At 34.2% G+C, this 27,415-nt stretch overlaps 1 long non-coding RNA gene across 1 annotated transcript in view; it reads right to left on the bottom strand.

The window, feature by feature from the left end:
* Nucleotides 1-559: 559 nt before the first annotated feature.
* The window catches only part of LOC129059349 (uncharacterized), a 66,550-nt gene continuing 39,694 nt past the window's right edge, over nucleotides 560-27,415 (bottom strand). The window contains exon 4 of the long non-coding RNA XR_008525166.2: nucleotides 560-699. This is a non-coding gene — a long non-coding RNA (uncharacterized LOC129059349). The remainder of the gene's footprint in view (nucleotides 700-27,415) is intronic.

Raw genomic sequence — 27,415 nt, 5'->3', positions numbered from 1 at the left:
GTTGAGAATAATGGTAGGACAAAAGACCCATATTTTTTATTAATGCAATTTACTGTATCTTTTCAGCTTGATCACAGCTGTGCTTACTGAAAGTTCAGCAATGACTAAGGTACATCTGATTTTATCTCTGTTATTTATGTCATTTTATCATATCAGATTTCTTATTAAGAGGCATAATACATCTGAAGTTTTCAAAGAAGTGGTGGGAAACCCAATCTCAAATAAAGGCAATCCCAAAAGAATGCTGAAATATTTTGAAGTATAAATAAGTGAAACATATGTGAGTCTGTGAAAAAAAAAGGAGAAACATTAGATTAATTCTAGATATAAAGTACACATTGTAATCATACCCTGATGGAGATGAGATACCTTATACTACCATGTAGTACCAGACCAGTTCATATCTGTTGAGTTTATCATCAAGATCTTGCAAAACAGTGTTTGCATATACAAAAGTCAAGTTATAAACAGAAAACCCTAATGTCTTAACCTTTTAATGGGAGATGTATGTAAAGATAAAAAATAAAAATCCTTTACAAAAAAAACAGCAGTACTTTATTTTCCAAAGCCATATAGATGGGTTAGCGTCCATAAAACTTACATCCACTGCGATGTTACAGATTGCCTGACAATCTAGACAAGTGTTTCTCAGTCCCATTCTGTGCTCAGGTTCTGGGTTTGGAATATACTTTCACATGACTAAAGTAAAATAAGAAAAATATAATGAGTTTGTCATAAAGATAAATTTATTCAATTTACAAAACCACTCATTGTTGTGACATTATGACCTTCCAATCTTTTTCTTTCAAGATTGAGGCTAATTTTAACATAGCTTTTTGTTGTTACTGTTGTTCATGTGTTTCTTTTGAGATCTGACATGACTTTTCAAGATAAAAGTGAAAAATAGTTATTGCATGTCACATTCCAAAAATTTTTAAAAATATATATACTGATCTAATACATCAGGAAATTCTAGCAGAATTAGTCTGCTCCATTCTTCTTAAGGAAATGAAAGACAGTCACTGGCAATCTCTTACACATAATTATTTATTTATTCTTCGTTATTAAACAATTTGTTGTGACTTTGGGGAAAAAAGTGGATTCTTTTCTCTCACTTATCTTTGTGACATTTTGTGAACTAATTTAAATTAACTTATATTTGATTTGATGTCAAAACACTCTGGTTCTTTTAAAATGTCAAATTTTAAAATGCTGACATTTTCTTGGAAAGAGCAAGGACCTGAATAAGTTAATTAGGAAGAAACTGGTCACACAGAGATTCCAGTGTAAAACACAGTTCATTTTTGCAGATAATGTTGCCCTTAGAAGCAACAGAGTCTTTTTTCAATTCAAGGCTAGAATTACCTTCAGTATGAAGTCTGATTCCACACTTCTTTCCTCTCATGCTGGGGAATATCGAGTATTCTATTTATTTGTTTTGAATGAAACTCTTCATGGAGTTTCTCCATCAACTTAGCTGATAGCTATTGTTCTTAGCAGTTTCAGAGGCCCTGAGAAAACACTAGCAGGAGATCCACCTGCAGGTGTGCCTTCAGGCAGCCAGCCTAGTGGTGGGATTGCTGGCAAGGTTTCAGCGAGAGCCACATTGTGAAAGTTTAAGAGTTTTCAGTTCTTACAGAACGTGGGGTATATACTGCAAGCCTGGAGGCCACACACAGGTCAGGGAACACACGGCAGGCAGGAAGAAAGGGAGGTAAAAAAAAGTTCTGGCAATTAACAGCGTATACGAGAAAAAGGCGTGGGTCATCTTAAATTCACAGGCAAATGCCAGAATGGTCATTTTAAGGAAAGCAGAGAGAAGGTGGGGAGCCCAGCCTTCCAGGCAGAAGAGATTCCTTTAATTTCTTATCTGTGGCCACAGGCTTGAACCATTTGTGCCGGGTGTAGAGCTGAAAACTGTGTAGAATTGAAACTGTACTGCTCTTGGTCTGAGAAAGTTAAACCTGTATTCGAAATGGATGCTAAGGCAACATAAATTCATAAGCATTCACTGTATTAGTCTGATCTGAATCTCTATTACTAATCATGCAATCTCATTATTCTCATCTGTGAGGTTCTTGAGAATAGGAGCTTGTCACGGTCACATCCACCCAACACTTTTAACTGTGCTTGCTATATGGTAGGCCCTGAATAGATATTTCTTGAATTAATGTTTAATGAGAAAATGACAAGAAAATATTAAGAATGCAGATTTTAATCCAGAGTAAAGATGAGAAAGAAATTGAGATTTTTACAGAAAACACTGACTCTTAAAAAAAGGAAGACTCGTACTTCATATAATTGAAACCAGGTGAAAAGTTGCTATAAACAATTTTGAAAAGGATTCTGTGTAAAAATTATGTAAGCATTTGGAGATTGTTAAAGGATGGGACGCATAGGCAGAGAAAGACCTGAGAAAGAGGCTAAAGCTGTTTGTTGTTATAAGAGGGATAAAAAAATAGATTGAATATTACCTTTATTTTAATTAGATAATTTGACTTTTTTAGGCATAAAAGAATGTTTTCTTAATTGTTTTATATGGTTTGTGTGGTAGAATATATTATAAAATGGATGAAAAATACTCGGCTTAGTTTTTTTCTAATGGATATTTATAAATTTAGAATAACAATGGTGAATAAGAAGTGATGGCTCTAGCTTTCTTTACCCTGCCTTAATTTTCAATGCTTTAGGGAAATCTAAACCTAGTTAGCAAAAAATGCCTGTTAGAAGATCCATAAAATTAACATGTGTTTACAGCTAATTCCCAAAATAAAGGAGAGATAGGTCAAATTAAATCAATTTTAGCTATAAGTAATCCTGTAAATATAATGGAAATGTAATAGTGTATAGAAATGAGTAATGATTATGTATATATTTATCTTAAATATGCATTTAAACATGTCACCCTAATATTTTTCTTTTTTTTTTGAGATGGAGTCTCATTCTGTCACCCAGGATAGAGTGCAGTGGCGTGATCTCGGCTTACTGTAACCTATGTCTCCTAGGTTCAACAGATTCTCCTGCCTCATTCTCCCAAGTAGCTGGGATTGGAGGCATGCACCACCATGAACAGATAATTTTTTGTATTTTTAGTAGATACAGGGTTTCGCTACATTGGCCAGGCTGGTCTTGAACTCCTGTTCTCAAGTGATCCACCCACCTCAGCCTCCCAAAGTACTGGGATGACAGGGGTGAGTAACCCTAATTTTTCTATGATCTGAAAAGCAGGAGACAAAAATGAGAGGAAGAGAAAAGGACATTTGTTTCAATGATCACAAGTCATAATCTTGTAAACAACTAAAATAATTGAAATATCCTCACTACTACACTTCATTAAGCTTAGGATGTAGACATCAAACACTTTGACATAAATTACATCCCCCACTTATCCACAGGGCTTACCTTTCTAGAACCCCAGTGGATGCCTGAAACTGTGGATAGTACCAAACCCTACACAAACCATACTATGTTATATTGATAACCAAGTCTGCTACTAAGTGACTCATCAGGAGGTAGTGTGAGTGTGTACAGCCTGGATACACTGGACAAAGGGATGAGTCACATCTCAGACAAGATGAAGCAGGGTGGTGAAGATTTCATCACCCAACTCAGAACAACTCACAATTTAAAACATGAATTGCTAATTTCTGGAATTTTTCATGTACTATTTTCAGAAGGCAATTGACTTCTGAGTAACTGAAATTGTGCAAAGTGAAACCCATTGATAAAAGGATCCTACAGAATACTGAGGGTGAATTTTTTAGGAGACGTGATGGATAATGTGTTATACTCTTAGAGTTGTGTAGTCATGACTTAGGCATGAGGTGTGCAGAGTTCCACCCTGAGCCCTCATCTCTGCCTGGTAAGATTGATGGCACCTGACACTGGCAAGCCAGCCCTACAGTGGTAAGTTTGAGATAGTTCCAGGGTTATAGTCAGATCATTACAATTGGGTACAACTTGTGACCTTTACTGTGAATTCTAATTTAAATGTAATCAGAGGTGTGTAAAGCTTTGATTTCCAAAGCTGCCAATATGTAAATCTTACCTGATTTTCAGTCATTGCATTTCAAACCAGCTGGGCTTCAGTGAAATTATTTTATGTCCCTGCTGGGCCATAATGATATGATTTTTCACCTGGTTTGAAACTCATACAGATCTACATGAAATTGAAACTGAAGTGAAATGTATAAGGAGTCAACCACATGAACCTATGGTTATACATATGTATGTGTGTGTCTATATATATCCAGCACAAATTATATATTTATATGTATACATATATACATACATAATCATTGTTTTTTTCTCAAGTCATTGCTAACTGAAACAGCAGGCTACACACTTGTATAATCTCAGCAGGCTCGCCACAGTAGTTAATCTCATAGTCTATCTGAGGACAATTGGGCATCATAATAAAAGAAAAGGGTCGTTACTAATTGTGTTCAAGGAGGAAATATTCAATGTCAATTTATTAGGTTACAGTTATGGCTGATGGAGAATATGGCTAAAATTATCATGAGTCATGTTATTAGAGTCAATTTTATTTTCTGTTATTTCCTGTTATAAATGACAGATGGTTCTTAAATTCAGAAATTAAGATCTTTAACAAATTAAAGTTATTAGCAATTTTATATTTGAATTTTAGTGTGAAAGAGACATGGTCTCAGAGAGGATTTCCTTTTACATTTTGAAAAAAAACATAAGCAGCTCAAACTAGAATATTCCTCTGGACATGAAAATCAGCAAGAAAATTATTTTAGATTAATGGAATAAATATTTTTAATAAAAAAATAAAATGGGTCTTTAAAAAATTATCTGACTTTAATTTGTTGAAATATTCATTTTTGCATATAATTCTCTTTATGATTAAAAAATATGCAATTTATGTATTTTAACATTCTTCTTCACTATGATAACTGAATAAAAAGTATGAAGCATGTGTTGTCTAATAATTAAGTGTGCTAGACATCTTTATTTCACCCTTTATGGACAATATAGCTTTGAAATGTGCTCCTGGTTTCAGCAGTTGAGGTCTTTGTGGCTTTACCCTAGCAGGAGAAGAAAACTAGAATTGGTTTGCACACAGAATATTCCTCCTCCCAGCAATGGTGTTGGTTTTGTGCAAGAATTTTAACATTCTCTTTCCCATCCTTTATTATGATCAATACAATCAGTTCTGCTGTAACACTTGTAAAAACTGATCCAGGCTGCTGAGCAAGCTGCTCTGCCACTTGGACCATATGATCCATTAGTTCCAATGGAGCCTGAAGCGTCAGTTGTAGATAAGAATACCGTTTTTATCCTGTGACAAGTGCCCATAGGTGAATCATAACACAGTTCTTTAGGATTTTTATCAACAGTATGCTATCTTTTGCAGATAACTACTCACCTTGTGAGAGACAGACCTTGGCCTGCTACTGGGCCTTAATAGAAACTGTGCACTCGACCATGGCCCCCCAAATTATCATGACACTTGAGCGGCTCATTATAAAGTAGGTGTTATCTGACCCACTAATCTATTAAGTTGGACATGCACTGCAACAGTCTATTCTGAAATGGAAGTGGTATATACATATGATCAGGCTCAAGCAGGCCTTGAAGGCCCAAGTAAGTTACAAGAAGAATTGGCCCAAATGCCTGTGGTGTTCACACCTGCTACACTACCTTCCCCACATCTGTGGATTCAACCAGCCATAGATCAAAATTATTTTTAAAAAATGACTTTCACTTGTAATGAATGTGTACAGATTTTTATCTTTTTTTAAACAATACAGTACAACAACTATTTACATAGTATTTATATTGCATTAAGTATTATAAGTAATCCAGAGATGACTTAAAGTATATGGGACAATGTGCACAGGTTATATGCAAATACTACATTATTTTATATCTGGAACTAGGTTATCCATGGATTTTGGTATCTGCAGGAGGTCCTGGAACCAATTCTTCACAGTTATCAAGAGATGATGGTACTGATTTGTGGACTGTAGCTAATGGTTTGGCCAGATGGTGAAATACTTAGAACAACCATGAGTGAAAAATTAATAACAAAAAAAATAGTGGAATAGGTATGAGGATTGACCTCTCTAAATGGACAAAATATATAAAGATATTTGTGTTTCATGTAAATGCTCACCAAAGACTGATCTCAGAAAAGGAGGATTTTAATAATCAAGTGAATAGCATGACCCTTTGGGGGATTCTATTCTGCTTTTTTCCATACTCAATCCTATCATTCCCCAATGGGCTCATGAACAAAGTAGCCATGGTGTCAGGGATTAAGGTTATGGCTCAGCAACATGGACTTCCACTCACCAAGACTGACCTGGCTATGGCCACTGCTGAGTGCCCAGTCTGTAGCAGAGTCCAACACTGAATGCTCAATATATCACTATTCCTTGGGGGTGATCAGCCATCTGCCTGGCGGCAGATTGATTACATTGGAATGCTTCCATCATGTAAGAGACAGTGTTTTGTCCATAATGGAATTGACACTTACTCTGGTTGGATTTATCTTCCATGCATGCTATGGTTCTGCCACAACTATCATCTGTGGACTTATGAACAGAATGCCTGCTCTACTCCTGTGGTATTACATGCAGCATTCTGACCAAAGAACTCATTTAATAGCCAGAGAATTATGGCAATGGGCCTATGCTTGTGAAATTCACTGGTCTTATCACATTCCCCATCATCCTTAAGCAATTAGCTTGATAGAACAGTTAGATGTCTATTTTGTTTGTTTTGTTTTTGTTTGTTTTGTTTTGGGACAAGGTCTGACTCTATTGCCCAGGCTGGAGTGCAGTGGCGCCATCTCGGCTCACTGAAACCTCTGCCTCCTGGGCTCAAGCCATCTTCCTACCTCCGCTTCCCGAGTAGGTGGGACTACGTGTGCATGCCACCACAGCTGGCTACTTTTTTGTATTTTTTGTAGAGACAGAATTTCGCCACATTGCCCAGGCTGGTCTCAAACTTGTGAGCTCAAGTTAGCCGCCTGCTTCGGCCTCCCAAAGTGCTGGGATTACAGGTGTGAGCCACCACGCCTGGCTAAGATGTTTTTGAAGACCGAGTTACAGCACCAGCTAGGTGGCAGTGACTTGCAGGGCCAGGCTAGCTTCTCCAGAAAGTTGTATATGCTTTCAATCATATCCAATATATAGTACTGTTTATCTGATACTCAGGATTTATGCGTTCAGGAATCATGGGGTGGAAATAAGAGTGGTACCACTTGGTATTCCCATAGTGACTCACTAGCAAAATTGTTGCTTCCTGTTTTGTAACTTTATGCTCTGCTGGCATGGAGGTATCAGTTTCATAGAGAGGAATGCTTGTACCAGGAGACACAGCAATAATTCCACTGAACTGAAAGTTAAGCCTGTCAACCTGGCCACTTTGGGCTTACTAATTCTGAATCAACAGGTGAAGAAAGGAGTTATGGGGCTGGCTGGGGTGACTGATGAGGGCTACCAAGGGGAAACTGGGCTATTCCATCAGGGAGGTAAGGAAGAGTAGGTCTAGAATATGCGTGATCTTTCAGAGTATCTCTTAGTTTTACTATATTCTGTGATTGAAATCAACAGAAAATTACAACTCAATCTGGGCAGGACTACTTATAGCATAGATCCCTCAGGATTAAAATTTGGGTCACTCCACCAGGTAAAGAACAATAAACAGCTGAAGTTCTTGATGAAAGCAAAGGGAATACAGAATGGGTAGTAGAATAAGTTAGCTATAAATATCATCCATGATCTCGTGACCCTTGGGGACTGTAATTACCATGAATATTTTCTTCTTATTTTGTTATGAATACAGTTGAGAGCACATATACATATATTGAGCAAATAGTTTTTTTTTTCATTATTCCCTTATTATGTAGTTTCTTGAGGAGCATGGCATCCAGCTACTTTAAGAAAAGTATCCAAAGGAAGGAGAGGTGATTGGGTGAGCATACTAACCAGTTCTTCCAAGAGTATATTTGTCTTGGTAAATCAACCTTAAACTATGTTAAACCCTCAGCTACTCACTCAGAAGATCAATCTTGGTAGAGTCAAAGACTTTCTTACACACGGGATTCTAATATGCTAATACATCTTACAAGGACACTCCTCTCAAGAATTCCAATTTAATCATTTGCCAGAACCATAGTTGTAAAATATACTGTATAGTAGTGCCAGCTCAAGGCATTATTTTTTTACATAGACATACTACACAGGTCATCTAATTAGATGCAAATTGAAGATTAAGTAGGGATTCAGGTTAATGGGTCTAACTTATTCCTCTTTTATTGGCAATATTGCTGATATTTTTCTAACTTCAGCTTAGCAACAGACATAAATATATCAAGTATTGAGGGCATCACTCTATTCTTGGTAGAAGTTGTGTTGACACTGCTAAAATCGACCTTTATAAATTTATGTCTTTGTTCTAATTGTTATGTAGCCACTTTTTTGATTTAACACATTTTTCTCTTTTTGCATATAAATGCCCTCAATACAGATGAGGTTCAACTGTTTCTTTACAATATAACTCCTGGGAATATTATCTTTAATATTTTAGTTTAATATTCAAAGTTATCTCATTTCTCATATTTTCAGTATCATTTTACTATCTCTCCAATAATACTGTCTATAATTACTGCTGAAGCTTTACATTTTAAATATGTTAATTCGGCATTTGTTTTAGATCTCTGGGTTCATAAAATTTGCTGATTTTTCTGTTGGGAGATATAATGTTTTACTTTCAGATATATAGATGTGAATGTAGCCTACAAATTTTCTTAACTTGTAATTTTGCTTTGATTTTGGTTATGATTCCTTTGATATAAAATATATTTTCAACAGTAAGTTCTCAAATCATTATTTCCTTTTTTAATTTCTTTATTACCTTGTGCTTAGAAACCCCTTTCTATGCAGACAGTATATAAGTATTGTGTGAATCTGCTTTAATATTTACATTATCATTTAATTTTAAAACATTTTGGAAAGTGAGTAAAGTATGAGAATTTCAACTGATTTTTCTACAAATATTTTAACTGAGGTCATACTATTATTATCTTATTGCTTCTTTCTCCATTACCTAATGTCTTAATAACATTTTTAGGAAAAAAAATACTTCATGTCATTTGATTCATCATCATATATTTTATCATATGCATGAAACGGTTTCATTATTTTGAATATAACTCACTTTATATTATATTTTACTGTGTCACTATGACACCTTTATTTGGCCTGCAATATTTTACTACACTAGTCTTCAGTGTCTTAACGTCCATGATTAACCTGGGATACCCAGAAGTAACAAGAAGTTAACATTATAAAATAGAAATCAAAATAGAAAAGTGTAAAGAGAATGAAAAAAGGGTGACCCTGTAAAGCTGTGTAAACTACTTCCAATTGCCCTTTTGACATTTTACTTATTTATCATTTTAAACCCATCAGCTTCTGAAAAGCATTTAAGTTATTACTTTTGTGCATGATAGTAATTTAATTTTTGAAATGATTCTGAATGAATTCGTCGTTGCAAAAATTTCTGTCCTTGTAACCATTTTGCCATTATTTCTCAAGGTAAGCAAAAGGCAGACATCACTAGGGGAAATGAAGGGTATAATGTAGAGTTCTTTCCCATCAGGATAGAAGGAAAAATGGAACGTCTTTCCTTGGTGGAGCTGGTGGAGAAGAGAAAGCTGCAAGGACAAGGCAAGGGTCCTTTCCCAAAGATCCAACATTTCTACTCACCAGGGTAGAAACAGTGTGGTTGAGGATACACAGATGTCGGGGTACAAACAAATACATCTGCTTGTTTATTTTCTTGAGAGGAAAGGTAAAAGCAAAGGAATTTTTGCTCTACTTTGTATTTGGAGAATATTATAGATAGAGTGCCTTAAATCAACGTGGGTTAGCTTCAGGAGAAGGTATGTACTAATTTTATTTGTTTCACTTATTTTATCTCAAACAAATGAAGTATGTATCTCTCTGTGCTGAGCTGCCTGGAACTGGGGGGGAGGTGTCATAAGCACCCCTGTGGCTGCCACCACTGGGACTGCACTGGGTGAGATCAGAAGACTGCATAGCAATGGGTCTCACACAAGGCCCACTGTAACTACTACCTTGCTATCACCCGGCTACATTCATTTGAGGATCTAGGGCCCTACAATCAACAGCTGGTGAAGTCAGTCAAGCTTGTGTCTTTCCCTTCTGGGTGGAGAGTTCACCATGGCCCCGGGCAGGTTCAGAGATACCATCTTGGAGCCAGAGACTAAAGTTGAAAACCTTACAAATACACCTATTACTTTATTCTACTTTAGCTGAACAGGCACCCTAGCCACAAGCCAAATTCCTTCCAACTCTTCTCTTCCCTTTACACAAGCACAGTAGTTTTTCTCCATGGCCACCGCCACAGGCCCATTAAGTGTATTGCCAGATACTGCTGATTTTCACTCAAGGTCCAAGCGTTCTTCAGTCAGCTTGTGATAAATGCTTCTAGTCCTGGTACTCACCCTTCAGGGCACTGGACTCCCCTCTAGCCCAGGACAGATCCATAAACACTGTCCAAGTGTCACTGCCTGGAATCGGGAATGTCAAGAACTCACTTAGTGCTTGCTCTACCCTTCTGTGGCTGAGCTGGTATGTACGCTGCAATATAAAGCCTACTTTACTCTTCCCTCTGCTTTTCGCAAACAGAAGTCACTCCTTGTATCCACCAGAGCTACAAATGTACTGGATGACACCTGAAACCAGTACATCTCAGAGTCTCACCCAAAGCCCATGGTGTGTACTATCTGGCCACTGGTGCTAATTATTCAGGGCCCAAGAGCTTTTTAGTCAGAAGCTGAAAAATTCTGCCAGGACCGGGCCCTTCCTTTCAAGGCAGTGGATTCCTTTCTAGCCCAGGGCACTTCTAGAAATGTCATCTGGGAGTTAGTGTCTGAAATAGATGCCTAAGGACACTTCCTGATTCCCGATTCTATGGCGGTTCAGCTGGTATCCAAGTTGCAAGACAAAGTCATCTTCACTCTTCCCTCTCCTCTCCTCAAGTGAAATGAAGCAATCTTTTTCAGTACTGCATGCTGCACAGCCTGGGGCTGAAGAAGAGGTGGCACAAGCACCCCTACGGATGGCATAGCTGGTGTTTCCTTAGGTTGTGAGCCCCCTAAGTTTACTGGCTCTAAGCCTATGATAGCACTGAGACTTGTGACCTAGACTGCCTTTCAGGTTTGTTCAGAACTTCAGAGCACTTTAGCCCATGGGGTCAAGCCTTGCTGAAACTCTTATTCTGACCACTGAGATTGACAATTCTCTTTTGTCTGGGGCTGGTCTATATGCTCCCTCCATGGGCATCAATTGAGTTTTGCCTGCTGTTGCTTTCCACTGGGGTCAGAGCAGCACTGGGTTCCAATACAGAGTCCCACAGTCACTTCACTCTCCCTCCATGAAACACACAGATTCTCTGTTTGTACCACATGGCTGCTGGGGAATGGGGATGGAATGGCATTGGCTTGTAAAGACTGTCTTTTTTTTATCTTCCTCATTGCCTCTTTCTGTGATATAATATTAAAACCACACACTCTGATAGCTCACCTGAGTTTTAGTTATTAGGAAGGTGCTTTTTTGTATAGATAGTTGTTAAATGTATTGTTCTTATGGAAAGGACAATCTGTGGAGAGTTTTATATGGTCATCTTGCTCTGCTTTCCTTCCAATTCCTCTATCGGAATTTTATTGATCAGAGACTGGGAGGTTAGCTGTGCAGGGTCTCTTGGTCACTGGATATCCAACTGCAATCAACTGAGTATTAGTAATTAAGAATCCTTATTAATGGCCTCCTAACGATAAGTCTATTTTTATTCAGCACCTTGGCTCTTAGGATGGAAGGTAACTGAATGCCACTTATGTACTTCTAGTCATCCCATTTCTTTCTTTATGGTAGTAGTTATGTCTTGACATTCTCTTCCCTCTTCCCCAAATCTACTTCATATAATTGCTTAGAATAGTAAGAGTTCATCACTCTTGTATGCATTTTTCTGTATAGTATTTTGAGAAAAATATTTTAAAATAATACTCACATATTGCCTTGATTTCATAGAAGGCTGAGATGATACTATTTTCTCCTAGAGATTTGAAGACATTTCTCGTTTAATTTTAGTATTGAGTGTTGCATAAAATGTGAAGCAAATTTAATTATGGTATATATTGTATAATTTTATAATTCTTTTAAAGGTTTTCAGAATTTTAATTCAACACTGAAATAACAGTAGAGATCGTTTTGAAAGATATTTTGTCATTCCTGCTACGCCCATTTGGTGGATTTAATTTGAGGATAGTGTTTCTCTTCAAGTTTTCCTGTATTTTGTTTTAATTTTGGCTTCCATTTTGTTCTCTATTAAGCTCCTGCTGGAATGCGTTCTGAAAGGTATGCCAGTCACAGATTAGTCTTACTTGTTTTCCATAGGTATTACTTTTTCCATAATGTGGTTCAGGTTTTTCAAATTTCATGTTTTGTTTTGTCAGACATCTGGGCTTGATTCTGTGGTTCACTACATCAATTGTTAGCCTTGTATTGTACACATAAGTAAATTTATCAAGGCAGAAGAATATAGGCCAATATATAAATATCAATTGTATTTCTAGACACTAGAAAGATCAAGTTGAAAATCAAATTATAAAATAATGTTGCATACAATAGCATAAAAATGTAAAATGCATAGAATAAATATAACAAAAGTTTGTAGGACATCTCGATTGAAGATTGCAAATTTTAATGAAAAAAAGACCTAAACAGAGCGATACACATTTACATGTGTAAGAAATCTCAACACTGGTAAAATTTTAATTCTTTCCAAATTAATCTATAGATCCAATGCAGAACTCACCAAATCGAGGCAAATCTATAGCTTGTGACCCATCAATCACACTCCTGAGCATATGCTCAAAAGAAACTAGTGCATATGTCCACCAAAATTGCATAAATTTTCATATAAATATTTTTCTTAATAGCCAAAGTTTAAACCAGATCAAATGTCCATAAGAGACATCAGAATGGGAAAATTCATTGCCACAATGTGGATGAATCTCCTATTCTTAATATTAATCAAAAGAATCAGATACAAAAGAAGGAAAACCATATGATTTTATTTATATGGATTTCAAAACAAGTAAAATTAATCAAAGATTATAAAAGACAGAATGGGCGCTAACCTTATGCCGCGAGAGGGAGCAGTAATACTAACTAACTGGAGGGATAAGGAACTTTCTAGTGTTGAGTACATTTCTATATTTTTGTTCAGTATTGGTTACAGAAGGATATGCACATTTAAACATGTAATAATGTATCAACTTAAGACTTTTATAATTCATGAAAATTGAAACAAAATCCCTCATCAATCTAACATGTTACTGTATAAGGTAAATCTCTAAGAGAAAGTTTTACAATGAGTCCTTTCTCAAGCTTATTAGGTAATGATTTGTGTGAACTGGTTTTCAGAAAATATGATAAGAGACAAGCAAGTGAATTGGTTCAGATATCTAATTTAGGAAAAGATTAGCAGATAATAACCAGGCTTATGAGGAAGTTGAAAATACCTTGTTGAACTAGGATCTCTGGCATGATATAAAGTATGAAAAAATTATTAGCAAAACTTCAGGAGAATTTTTATATGAATATTTCCACTTAAGATCATAAAATTTGGCAGCCAAAGTAGTTATTTCACTGTACATGCAGATTTTATCATTAATTTGCCCTTCATCAGAATTGAATCATTAATCTGTGTATAATAAAATGACCCTTCCACTTGAGCAAGAGAAATTACATAAGATATTTTTAATTATTCTATTGGAATACAAATATCAAAATATTGAAGCAGCTGAGAAATCATGGGAAATACTTTAATACTTTATATAGTAGGTACACCCACAAATTCATTACATCCAATGCTGAATCCCCTCCCAGTCAACAGAGTAACTTAATCAATTCATATTTACTCTCTTTTACTTGAAAACTCAAATATTGTTGACTCAAATATATGTTGAAACATATAAATATAATTTCAAATTTCTCTGTTTCTTTCTAGGCTAATTGTTCATATTTTATTGTGTCTTGCTACTGTCCTGCCAGAAACATAGAACAGTCATTAAATAGATGGTCTTTTCTCCAGTTTTCCAAGCCTTCAGGCCTTAACTTACACTCCACTAAGATAATACATCTAAGGTGCAAATCTAATCACACTGATATTCTCTGCTGATAATTCCCCACATGTGTAACAATCATATAAATGTACTTTATTTTATTTAAAGTACATGAATATGTCAAAAATCACTAAAGATGAAATTATTTTATAAATGGCACATTGCCCTAAGTTATCATCTGTATATATTCTGGCATTTACATATTTTCCTTTGCATGTATTTATGTAAATATTGACATATTACTAAATTGAAGATAAGAACTGCTACAATTTAGCATCTATTGGTCCTTGAGCTATGTTCAGCAGCCAAACAGATAAAAAATTTTTAGTTTTCCATTTGCATGGCATACATATTGAACTTCAATAAAATAATTTCACTATCACCTACAGTAGTAATTTGTATATTATGATAGTCACCTAATATCCTTTGGTAAAATTATAAAGTTTAAATAATGTGTAATATACCTATAATGCTGATCCCAAAATATATAAGCTGTTTTGTTAGTATGTTCCCTGCATTTATTGGCTAATAGCTTACCAAAGGTATGAAACTATTATATTTTCTAAGAAATACCAGTATAGATAGTCCATTATTCCATAAACCAGGGGTCCCCAACCCTTGGGCCATGGACCATAAAGCCAACAAAGCTTCATCTGTGTTTACAGCCAATCCTTATCACTTGCATTACCACCTGAGCTCTATATCCTGTCAAATCAGCAGCAGCATTAGATTCTCATAGGAGCATGAACCCTATTGTGAACTGGACATGCCATATCAGTGTCTCCCATCACCCCCAGATAGGACCATCTAGTTGCAGGAAAACAATCTCAGAGCTCTTACTGATTCTACATTATGGTGAGTTGTATATTCATCTCACTATGTATTACAATGTAATAATAGAAATAAAGTGTACAATAAAGGTACTTGAATCATCCCATAACCATTCCACCACGCCTGGCCCATGAAAAAATTTTCTTCCATGAAACTGGTCTCTGGTACCAAAAAGGTTGGGGATCGCTGCTACAAACAATACATATTTAGATATAAAAACTAAATAATACTGATTTGAGTAAAAATTATGAAAATAATCTCTTTGATTTACAAACAAACTATATCACTGCTTTTATCAATTAGGTCTAATGAGTAACATAAAATAAAAATCAATGATCTCTTAAAGTTCAAACAATTCGTTACTTTAAATTAGCTCTGAAATACATAAATTATCTCAAGAAAAGTAGTCAATAAAAACAGTATTTTTTTTCCAAGTAATATACTGACCAATTATAAGAGTAGGAGTCCTGTTCCAAAATCATAGATTCAAGGGTTTTCAACTATTTCTACCTTAACTCAAAGATTTGAAAATCCCATCAGCTAAAGTAGAAGGGGTTTAACTAATTTTTAGGTTTAATATTTTAATAAATTAGATATAAAGTTTATTCACTAGTTACTAATTAAATTATTGTCAATTAGTTTTGATAAGCCACTCAAATAGCTTTAAAGGGAAAGGAAGCTTATTCAACAGATTTTGTCTTCAAACAAACATTGGGAATTGCAACCCAATCAATATTATAGAGTTCAATTTTAACAATGGACTCCATTTCTTTAGAATGTAATTAAAATTATACATTTCAAGTAGAAACTTTATCAACTAAAATGTTTTTTTCTAATTCTAATTCAGTGAGAATTAATAACTAGATATTAAACAGTAATCACTAAGAGTTGTCCAAAACTAATTAGACACAAGTTCAAATCTGATCATTTCCTTTCAATCACTCTGGTAAGTACTCCTCTTTTTTCCTATACATTAAGCTTAACTAGTTACATTTTTTTTGCTTCACTGAGTTAGCTATTTTTAGCCATTAAAGTATTAATGTATTAGGCACATATTGATGCTTTACAAAGGCTTTTGAACCTCAGAATTTTCCATTGAGATAAAATCATAAGTGATCATTAACATGTGTACTTACAAATCATCAGAGAAATGCAAATTAAAACTACAATGTGGTATCACCTCATGCCTGTTAGGATGGCTATTACAAAAAAGACAAAAGATAACAAGCGTTCTTGAGGATGTCAAGAAAAAGAAACTCTTGTACTTTGTTGGTGGAAATGCAAATTAGAAAACAATATTCATGTTCCATAAAAAACTAAAAATAGAATTAACATAGGCTCCAGCAATCCCACTTCTGTGTATTTATCCAAAGGATTTGAAATCAGTATGTCAAAGACATGTATGTATTTCAATGTTCATTGCAGCATTATTCATAATGGCTAAAATGTGGAATCAACCTAGGTGTCCATCAACAAATAAAAAGATAAAGAAAATGTGGTATGTATACACAATAGAATGGTATACAGCCTTTAAAAAGAAGAAAATTCTGACATTTATGACAACATGAATGAACATGGGGAACATTATCCTTAGTAAAATATTCCAAAGAAGCACAAATACTTCATGATCTCACTTATATGTGTGATCTAAAAAATTCAAACTCATAGAAGTACAGAGTAGAATAGTGGTTGCCAGAGACTGTGGGGGAGAGGGTGAGGAGAAAAGGAGATACTGGTTAAAGGGTACAGAGTTTAAATGAAACAAGAGGAATTAGAAGATCTATTGATATCATAGAGAGTATAGTTAATAATAATGTAATTTGTATTTCAAATTTGCTTAAAAAAATTTAAATGTTATCACCGTAAAAAAATAAGTATATGAAGTGACAGATATGTTAGCTTCATTTATTCACTCCACAATGCATATCTATATCAAAACATCTCCTTTTACTCCATAAATGTATACAATTATTACCTGTCAATTAAAGTTTTAAAAATTAAAAAATAATAAACTATTTTATCAGTTAACCAGAAAATACCCAAGATATTTTATATTAATTACTTGTACAAACTAAGTTTCATAAACCTTAATAAGAAAACATCACAGATCCAAGAATTAACATTTTCTGGAAGAAACTTTATAGGCTATAGGAAGCCATTTAATCTTCCACTCTAAAGAATATAATTGGCCTAGAGATTATCAAATTGAGCTTAATTATCTTTAAAACATCTATTTTTATCAAGTACATTATTTGTATTTTTACACTGAATTTTTGAGCAGTATACTTTTGAAGAAAATATTTTATTTCATGTTTTTAAAATGTTCAAAATTAACTTCAGATATTAAACATCAGAATAGAAACTGATTCTGGGAAAATGGCAACATGGACATGATTTTGTAAGATACTGACCAGAAGAGATCAGTGTGCTTAAGTGAATGAGCATATTGGCCCTGTATTAAGATGCCCAATCTCCTATATCTCAAAAATACCAAAACGAAAACAACCAAAACAACCAACAACAGAGAAGCACTGAAAGCATGTTCTTATTCCTCCTGGGCTCTGAAGACTGGGATATAGAAAGGTTTCCTCCAGGCCCAGTGGAGCAGTGATAACCTGCTTTCTTGATGGTGCTTGTTTTTTGAGAGACAGACTATTTGCCTTAAATTGCTTATAGGACTATGATGACATAGAGAATGGAATTTAAAATTTTTCTGCATAGTGGAGGACTCAGGGTAGTTTAAAACCAACAAACAAAAAATGCAATCACAACAACAACAAAATGATGTTTATTTCTATTGGACCTCACCTCTCCATTCCAGTCAATGGAGATTCTGGTTTAAGCGTATCCAGTAGAGCCCAGACACTGAGATTTTGTAACGTCTTACCAGTTGATTCCAACATGGAGCAAATTAAAAATCACTGGGAAAAGGGAGCATATGCCAAAAGCTATAACTAAGGCCATTTGAACTGCACTAGTGGAAAAAAATAATAAAAACCTCCAATGCTTGCACATCATTCTAAGAGGGGATGATTAATAGGTCAGAACAAATAACACACATGTTCAAAGAAAAATAGTTCCCAAAAAAGGAAATTACAAATTGAATGGAAAAAAAATGAATAAAAGGTTAATGCTTTAATTGCTCAAAAACTTTTTCTAAATATTTTCCAATTAAATTATTCAGTAGACCCTAATGTCTACCACATTGTGAAGGTAATATGAGTGATCATCACAAGCAAATCATTTTTGTCATTTCTGTAGTTCATTTTTCTCTTAAACTACATCAAATAGGTTTTGGTTACTTGAAGGCAAATCATTTCTTTGATCATTTCATGAGATGGTCAGCAGTGAGAATATTTGTTGGCGAAGCACCTGCTGTGTGAACATTTCTGCACACCAAGTGATGACAGGAGTTGAGGTGGAGAGGAAAGTGAACAGAAATGTAGGATTTTTGAGTCTTTGAAATAACTAAATTGAAGTTTGAGTAAATAAATTTAAATAATTTTTTGTTTAATTCAGGAGTTAAAAGTAAAAAATAATGAAAATAGTGAAAATGAGGTTATTATTTTACCAGGGTTTTAAGATTCACCTTAAGCTAGTTTTGAAGTTGCCCATTCCTTTCTATAGTAAATCTGTATTCTAAGCTGGAAATTAAAGAGATAGGGGAAGAAATGGAACTGAGTGGTTATTTATCCTTGTGTCTTTGGACAAGTAATTTGGATAATGAATGGCAGTGACAAAGTTGATTTGTAATTTGTATTCAGAACTGCTTTCAGGTGGTAAGAGCCTTTTGGTGTGTGTCCATGAACCATTTAGATAAAAGTAATTTTTAGCATTAGATATACTGAATTAATGCACAAATACGCTGACAATTTTATGTATCATAGAATGCATTGTCTACTTATGTTCATTATGGATAAAGAAAAGGTAGTAGAATTTAAATTCCTTTAACACGTATTTGACTTCAGCACTCAGAAACATTAACTATTTTTATTAAATGTACATACTGGCTGCTTATTAAACAGTACTTGAAAAAACATTCTGTTTTTTCACAAACTACAATTGGCCCTTTCCTTAGGGTATTATAATGAAGCTAATTCAATTGTTTTCCTATACTGTTGACTCTATTTTCCAACACTAATATAATTGTAATAAGAAATAAAACAAGCTGTTCAAAAGATTTCTTATTCTACAAAAATGGCCCATATGTTCTTCGGAAGAAAATCATGTAAACTTCTAGTTACTACTTTTCAGAATCATACTGTTTTCTACCTTCTCCTAAAAAGTATTCTAAAATTAACTCCCCTTGAAATAACAGGATAAAGATTATGCCACTGATTTCAAGATTTTGAAAAATAAACATTTTAGACTCAGGCTATAATCAACTTAATCATATATGTAAGATTTTTTTCAGTGATTTTTTTTTTTTTACTTAGGAAACAGTAATGAAAAGTGTCTTCCTTATACACTGGTACAAAACAGTTGTGTTTTTATTATTTTTTAAATTTTTATTTTAAGTTCAAAGGTACATCTGCAGGTTTGTTACATAGATAAGCTTGTGTCATGGGAGTTCATAATAAAGACACGGAATCAAAATAAATATTTCTAAATGAGTCATGCTGTTTACTTTTGGAGGTGCCTATGATGAGAAATTAATAATATGGCAAGGCATCGTGGCTCACACCTGTAATACCAAAGCTTTGGGAGGCCGAGGCGAGTGGATCACCTGAGGTCAGGAGTTCAAGACCAGCCTGGCCAAGATGGTGAAACCCCATCTCTACTAAAAATAGAAACAATAGCCAGGTGTGGTGGCAGATGCCTGTGATCCCAGATACTCGGGAGGCTGAGACAGGAGAATTGCTTGAACATGGGAGGCGGAGGTTGCAGTGAGCCGAGATCATGACATTGCACTCCAGCCTGGGCAACAAGAGTGAAACTCCATCTCAAAAAACAAAACAAAACAAACAAGACAAAACAAAAAATAAACAAACAATAAAAAAAACAAGAAATCACTAATATGATTAAATGGTATTACGTGCCCCCACGCCTTCTAATGCATGGCCAGTGAGCTCTGGACTTTTCCTCTCTTTCCCTGGCAAGAAAGATGTAGTGCATATCCTTTGTAGGTAAGTAAAAGTGTGTGTTTTGTTTTTCTTTAAAAAAGTTCTTAGAAACTGGATAGATATTTTTTGGAAACTGGAGAAACCTAGGTCAAAAGCGCATAGGAGAAGGATGAAGAATAAATAAAAACCTGAAGAGCCAATGGTAACTGGAAGCTTAACATAAAATTTAATAACAGATCCTGCAGGTACATTGCCCAGAGTATGAAACCTGACTCTACCACTTACTAGTCTGTGATGTTAGCACAGTTAGCTGCAATTTCAGTACTCAATATACTGATCTGTAAAACGACCATAATATTGGCCACTGCATATGGCCACTATGATTATTAAGCGGATAATATTTCTAAAGTATTTAGAATGGTGCACAGTCCATAGTGTTTATTCTGTAAGCATATGCTCAATATATAATGAAAGGCAATCATTCTTTCAACTTTTCTTATTCTTTCTCACATACATTTCTCTGTTTTTTCTATTTTTCTACATTTGTATATAAAATGGCTTTCTCTGATTTTTTGATGTGTTATTGAGCACATATGTTCATGCCGACAATAAAGACAGATCAGTGTTTTTGAGAATACTGACTAGTTTAAAATTTAAGGCAATGATAATTTATTGGCTAAATTCATATCAAGAATTTAGTGGTAATCCCATTAGCTATAAGACAGTTTACATGCTGTACTATGCATTTATTCCTTTTTTCTCAAATTATGCTGAAGCAAACTAGGGACTGTCATAAATTAGAAAGAAACAAAGTAACATGCAATAAGCAAATTGCTTGTAACATATATACAGTTGACTATGTGAATTTAATTGTATACTTTGAAATAATGTTCTACATCCCATGAATTTTATATAATTGCATTGATAAGTAACTTGCTAGTTCTTAAAATAGCATACTTCCAGAAAGCACATAACTAATAAATTGTTACTACATACAAAAATGGGATTATTCATTTTTAACTCATAATAAATAAATGTCTTAAAGCCCAATAACTGGCAAATTACAGTAAAAACATTCTTTATCTACTAACATCACTGTAGTAAAGTGGTTTGCCAAATCATTCACAACAAATTGGGTCTCCAAAGGTACAATTAATTTAACTGACATTCACAAATCAACAGCAAGAATGACAAAATACAAAATAATAAATAACTGAAGACAATTCTGATGATGCCTTGATATTGACAATGAAAATGTTTCTCTAAAAATTGTAGAAACTTAACCCCTAAGCAGCTGTTCAGGCATAATAGGAACTCGGCAACGTTACCAAGTTAAATGTCTCAGACCATATTTATTTTATATATGGCCAAGCTTCATTATTTGTGGCTTCCATATTTGCCACTTTGCTACTCACTAAAGTTTATTTCTAACCCCAAGATCAATATCACACTACTAATGACTAAAAGTCATCTGAGGACATGTGCAGAGTGGCAAAAAATGTGAGTGCTCAAAGTACACTTTCCCAACTGAGTTCACGCAAGGTAACAGCGCGCTTTCTTGTCTCAGCTCTCATAGGATAAACAAGTGTCCTTTTCACGGTCTATTTAATGTCATGTTTTTCCATTTTTGTGCTTTTTGTTAGTGATTTTGCTGTTTAAAATTACTCCCAAGCATAAGGGTGAAGTGCTGCCCAGGATAGGAAGCACAAGACAGTGATGTGTCTTATGGAGAAAATGCATGTGTTAGATTAGCTCCATTCAGACACTAGTTATGGTGCTGTTGGCCATGAATTCAACGTTGATGAATCGACACCAGTGATACACCCAAAAAAAGCAACAGGAAACTCACTGACCTGCACATGACGCTGCTCCAGAATGTCTTAAAGTAACATCTGTAGTGAGTGATGAGGCTATCGGGAAGATAAAGTTTAAATTTGTGGGTTCATAAGATGATGACCAATAAGTAAGCTCAGTGGACAGCATTGTTGTAAGGCTGAAAGCCAAAGAAGTTGTAGGTCATGTGACCCAGGGTCAGGGAAATGTTAGAAAAAAAGGCTGGTGATTTACCATTATACAGGAACACTGCATATAATTGATTAGTTGTGAAAAATGGACATGAAATAAGGTCTATTTTAAAAGAAACACACATAAAACAAAGTTATTTGTTGATCAGTAAATGAAAATGTCACCAGCAGCTCACAGAAAAATTAACCCTGTATTTCTTCCAGAAGCAGTGGCACAATATTTTCTAATTATATACAGACACACATGCACACACACACACAGAATATATATGTGTATATATACATATGACTGTATACATATGCATATACATACATACATAAAATCTCTGTTAGGCTACTAGCTATCATTCAACTTTTAGAATGATATATAATTCATATATATGTACAATTTATATGTACATATTCCTAGTGAAATAGAGAGGAACCATTCTAACTTATACTCTTATTGCTCAATATCTGGAATGAATATATTTTCCTCCTTTTTTATTGCCTTCAGCCACTTTCTCTTTCAGCCAATCTGCTAATGACAAAATATCTGCTCATTTATTTTTAAAAACTCCATTTGATATGGAAAAATATTATACTATGTTAGATTTCTACTTAAAAACAAAACATTTTAAAATTACCAACTCATGACCAGACGCAGTGGCTGATGCCTATAATCCCAGAGCTTTGGGAGGCCGAGGCAGGTAGACCATGAGGTCAGGAGATGGAGACCATCCTGGCTAACAAAGAGAAACCCCGTCTCTACTAAAAATACAAACAAATTAGCCGGCCGTGGTGGCACATGCCTGTAATCCCAGCTACTCAGGAGGCTGAGGCAGGAGAATCGCCTGAACCTGGGATGCTGAGGTTGCAGTAAGCTGAGATTGCACCACTGCACTCCAGCCTGGGTAACAGAGGAAGACTCCATCTCAAAAAAAAAAAAAAATTAATAAATAATAATAATGAAAAATAAATAAATAAATTATCAACTCATAGGATATGTTTTGGCTACTTAAAATTGTGTTTAATATTTTCTGTTCTATTGTATCATATTTCTTACTACACTGAAATATGCATTCTCTATTAAAGTATTGTGGCTTCTTGTGTTTTGATAAACTTTATTCCTTTTCTTATCTTGAATTTGCTGATGGTCAAAGCATGGGTAAAACTCAACAAGCATCAGGGTAGAGAAACAAAAGGGCCAGGAAGTAAAATTTTTCCAGGTTCTGTGTTGGTTTTTGTAGCTTGAAGTCAAGAAGTCTAATGCACACTATCAAAATGAACATTGTAAACTCCACTTTGGTTTTCCTGAGATTCTGTTATTGATGTGGGTAAAACATGTAAGTAGAAATTATGAATTCTTTATGGAGTTATGTCAGTTGTGATGTTTCTGAGAATTCACTCCAAACCCAATAGCCGGTTGCTGGGAATATAAGAAATAGCAATCAGTAATCTAAGGGAAGGGAGAGACACAAACTTGCTGGAATTTCAATACTCTTGTCACATAGTCTGAAATTCAGAGACATGCTTGATTTACTGGAGTGTTTGGATCTATGATGCTTCTCAACATATAGTGAGGTTTGACTGGTAAACCCACTGTAAATTGAAAATATCATAAGTAACTTCATTATATACACCTAACCTATGGAACATAATAACTCAGCCTAACATAACTTAAACATGCTCAGAACACTTATATTATCCTAGTTAGGCAAAATCATTGAACACAGAGCATAATTTATAATAAAAAGTGTTTAATATAATTTACTGAAAGCTACACTAAAAGTGAAAAACAGAATGATTGCCTGGGTACACACATAGAATATATATGTGTATATATACATATGATTGTATACATATGTATATACAAATATATATATAATCTGTTAGGCTACTAGCTATCATTAAACTTTTAGAATGATATGTAATTCATATACTTGTACATTTATATGTACATATTCCTACATTCAGTAGAAGTACGGTTTCTACTGAATGCATATTGCTTTCACACCATAGTAAAGTCAAAAATGGTATGTCAAACCATGGCAAATTGGGGACTGTCTATAATCTGGAAGAACAGCCCAGGAATATAAAGGAGTTCAAGCCTGAACTGAAAGGGAAATAATGTAATTCAGGGTCAAGGTGTCAGCGAAGGCTGAATATAGGACCAGGATAACACAGATCTGAGCAATAAGAAGGCTAGTGTTTTTATATAATATTCTCTGGCCAAAACTTTGTCAGGGAAGAAGTAATCTTGGGGCAATAGGTGGAAGAAAATAGCAACTACAGCTATTAAGTCTAAGAGAGACACATGTTGACCTTTTTGCCTATAATACTTTCTCTACATACCCCCCATACACTTCAGCACCCATTCACAAATAACGAAATAAGAGTTTATGTATAGTCATATTATGTGTTTATCCTATGGTTGATCCAATGAAAATCGAGGACAGATAATTTATATAAACTAATTGTTCATTTATTTCTTTCCAGTTTATGTTAGTTGCTTTCCATTTTATGCTTCATTTATTTCTGTTAATTTCCATTTATAAATATCAGCAAAGAGTAAGAAATCAATTGTACTTACATAATAAAAGGAATACGTATGTTTTGTCTCAATCTGGCCTTAGAGTCAGTAGATCAAACATATTTATCAAAGATATTAAAGCTTTCACATTTTTCAAAAACATTTTATTTTGAATTCTGACACACTTTAGAAAATAATATTTGTTTTATACTTATAACATTTGCAAAACTGCAAGCTCTTTATCTCCATACTTTATTTTTAACTCCTTTAAGCCCACTCATAATTAAAACCAGACCTTTTCCTATACCTGCACAAAAGAAAACTATGAATTTCAGAATTGTGTAATGTACTAGAGAGGATAACACAGTATTTTAGTGTAATGGTGATCATTCCTCTCTCTTTCAGAATTTTGTGACAATAAACAGAGTGTTTTGCATTACTTTGAATGTGAAAGATCACCAATATGTCTTCTCATATTTTATTCATTAATTCATTCAGCAAATATTTATTAAGTTATACTATGTGCTAAGCATTGTCCTAGGTTTGGAAGATCTATCATTGAACAAAACAGACAAGCACCTCTGCCCTCAGGAAGCTTTAATTATATAAATGCCACCAGACAGATGAAAGATCAAAACTACATTTTTATTTGTAAATCCAGGACAAGAAAAATGTCTGGTTTACAATATGTGCTGGAGATCCTGAATAAATCTTTTCTGCACAGAATTATACTTATCCTCCTACATATTAGGTGTTATTGGCAGCTCCATAATTTATATATGAATGAATATGGACTTTTTTCTGCATCACTTCCATTGTGTTACATATTTAGAAAAGTTTCTAACAAATGTTGTCCATAGATTATGTAAAATTCATAAATAAATAATGACTAAATATTGCCATATCTGAAATAAAATACATGAAAATGTACAAATATATATTTTTTATACCTGTACATATGTAATAACAAATGCATTATGGAAAATCTTTAACACTTTTAAAGTAAGAATATTTCTAAGAACTAATTATAGAATATTATTCCATGCAACATTCATTACAAATAAAAAAATTCATAACCTTCAATACATTTCTAGTTGGTCACAGAACTTCTCCAACAGGACAGCTTTTAAAATCTGCTCATTTTTGCTCATTTCATTTATTCAAGAAATACAATTTAAATTTTATGCTGTTTAATGAAAAAAACATTCTAAAAGCTTCTTTTCTGTGTTAATGGTTAAAAGCCTTTTTCTGCATTGGAAACCATACTTGATAATTAATATGTTAAGAACACTATTCTTCACCCTCCAGGGGTATAAACCTTTTTGCTTGAATAATTATTCATATATAACTCACTAAAGTGGGTGGCATGGAAAGGAAAACGGAAAAAAAAAAGTGAGGATACAGGGAGGCAAAATGATTCTTAAGTATGACAAAAAAAAAAAAAGAAATGTGTCTATTTGGGCTTTATCTGGCACTTAGCAGGTTTTTAATAAATGTATCTTTGAGGTGTAATCCATCAAACTGCAAGTAGTATATCTATGAGGGGTTTCACAAACAGGATTTTAGAATAGGATCACACCAGAAACACTGTGCTCCCAGTGTGTGAGCAACTGGTTATATTACTCAAATATGATAAATTTAGATGAGTCATTGTGGCTTAATTTCTTAAAACAAGATAGGCTTTGTGCAATTATTTAAGATTCTGAGTATAGTACTTAATAAATCTCTATTAGGAAAAGGAAAGAAAACTGTAGAAAGTTTAAAATCATTTAATCCACTGGACCATGTGATTGAATGGGTTCAATGTTATCTAAGATTTGCCCCAGAGTAAGGCTTATTCATGAAATTATCACTACATTAACATTTCACATATAATTTCTTTCCCATCTCTTCAATTATTAATGGTAAACAAACTTTTGATAAATGTAGACAATTCATATCAAAGTTGATTCATGTTATATGAATAACTAAAGATAAATTGCTTGTAGACTATTTGAGAGCCAAATTGTCCATAAAACCTTGTTTATTATTTCCAAACCATAATGAATTTACTTTACATTAAAATAAAACATTTATTTACAATGTTGACTATGAGACAATTGTTTTTATTAGCTTATATCATGTCTTGCTATTGTTTTTACCAAATACTCATAGGCTATTTAATTATTATATATATGTATTATCTTTGAAACCTGAAGTCAGTGATCTTAAGGAAAATTTCCTTTAGATCCTCTCATTATAGTGATGCTAGTATTTTACAGGCAGTATATACAGAATAATACTTATTAATTAAATGGCTCTCTCTCTTCTAAAGGAAGATGTGCAACAGAAAACTGGATTCCTTTCATCTGTATATGGAATAAATCTCTTCTTTGGTCAAAAAAAACATTGTTCACACACAGTTCAAGTGACTTAAGGGAAATTAAACATAAATAATATAGCCTAGGGAATGGCACATGCCAAATTAATGAATTTATTGTGATTTTATTTTGTTACAGCAATTTTGTTGTGTGATTTGAGTAAATTATCTAATCTAATCCTCAAAATATTTAGGTAGTTATTTTGATTATGTCCAGTACTGAGAAGAAGCAAATTCAAGCAATGCAGCAAGGATCGTTCCGTAAGTGGTGAAGCTGTGTTTCAAGACACACAATCCAATGTTCCAGAAACTGGAATCTCATATACTAAGCTCTGTTGTCTGTCATTAACTAGTGCTCCAATCTTAGGAATGAGTCAGTTCTATTTGATGTAAGTATTTGTGATATTTCATTAGGTTGTTAGGTTGATCAGATATGGG

Source organism: Pongo abelii, chromosome 4 (genome assembly GCF_028885655.2).
Source record: "Pongo abelii isolate AG06213 chromosome 4, NHGRI_mPonAbe1-v2.0_pri, whole genome shotgun sequence".
In the NCBI taxonomy this organism is placed as follows: domain Eukaryota; kingdom Metazoa; phylum Chordata; class Mammalia; order Primates; family Hominidae; genus Pongo; species Pongo abelii.
This window is presented reverse-complemented; position numbering and strand designations above follow the sequence as displayed.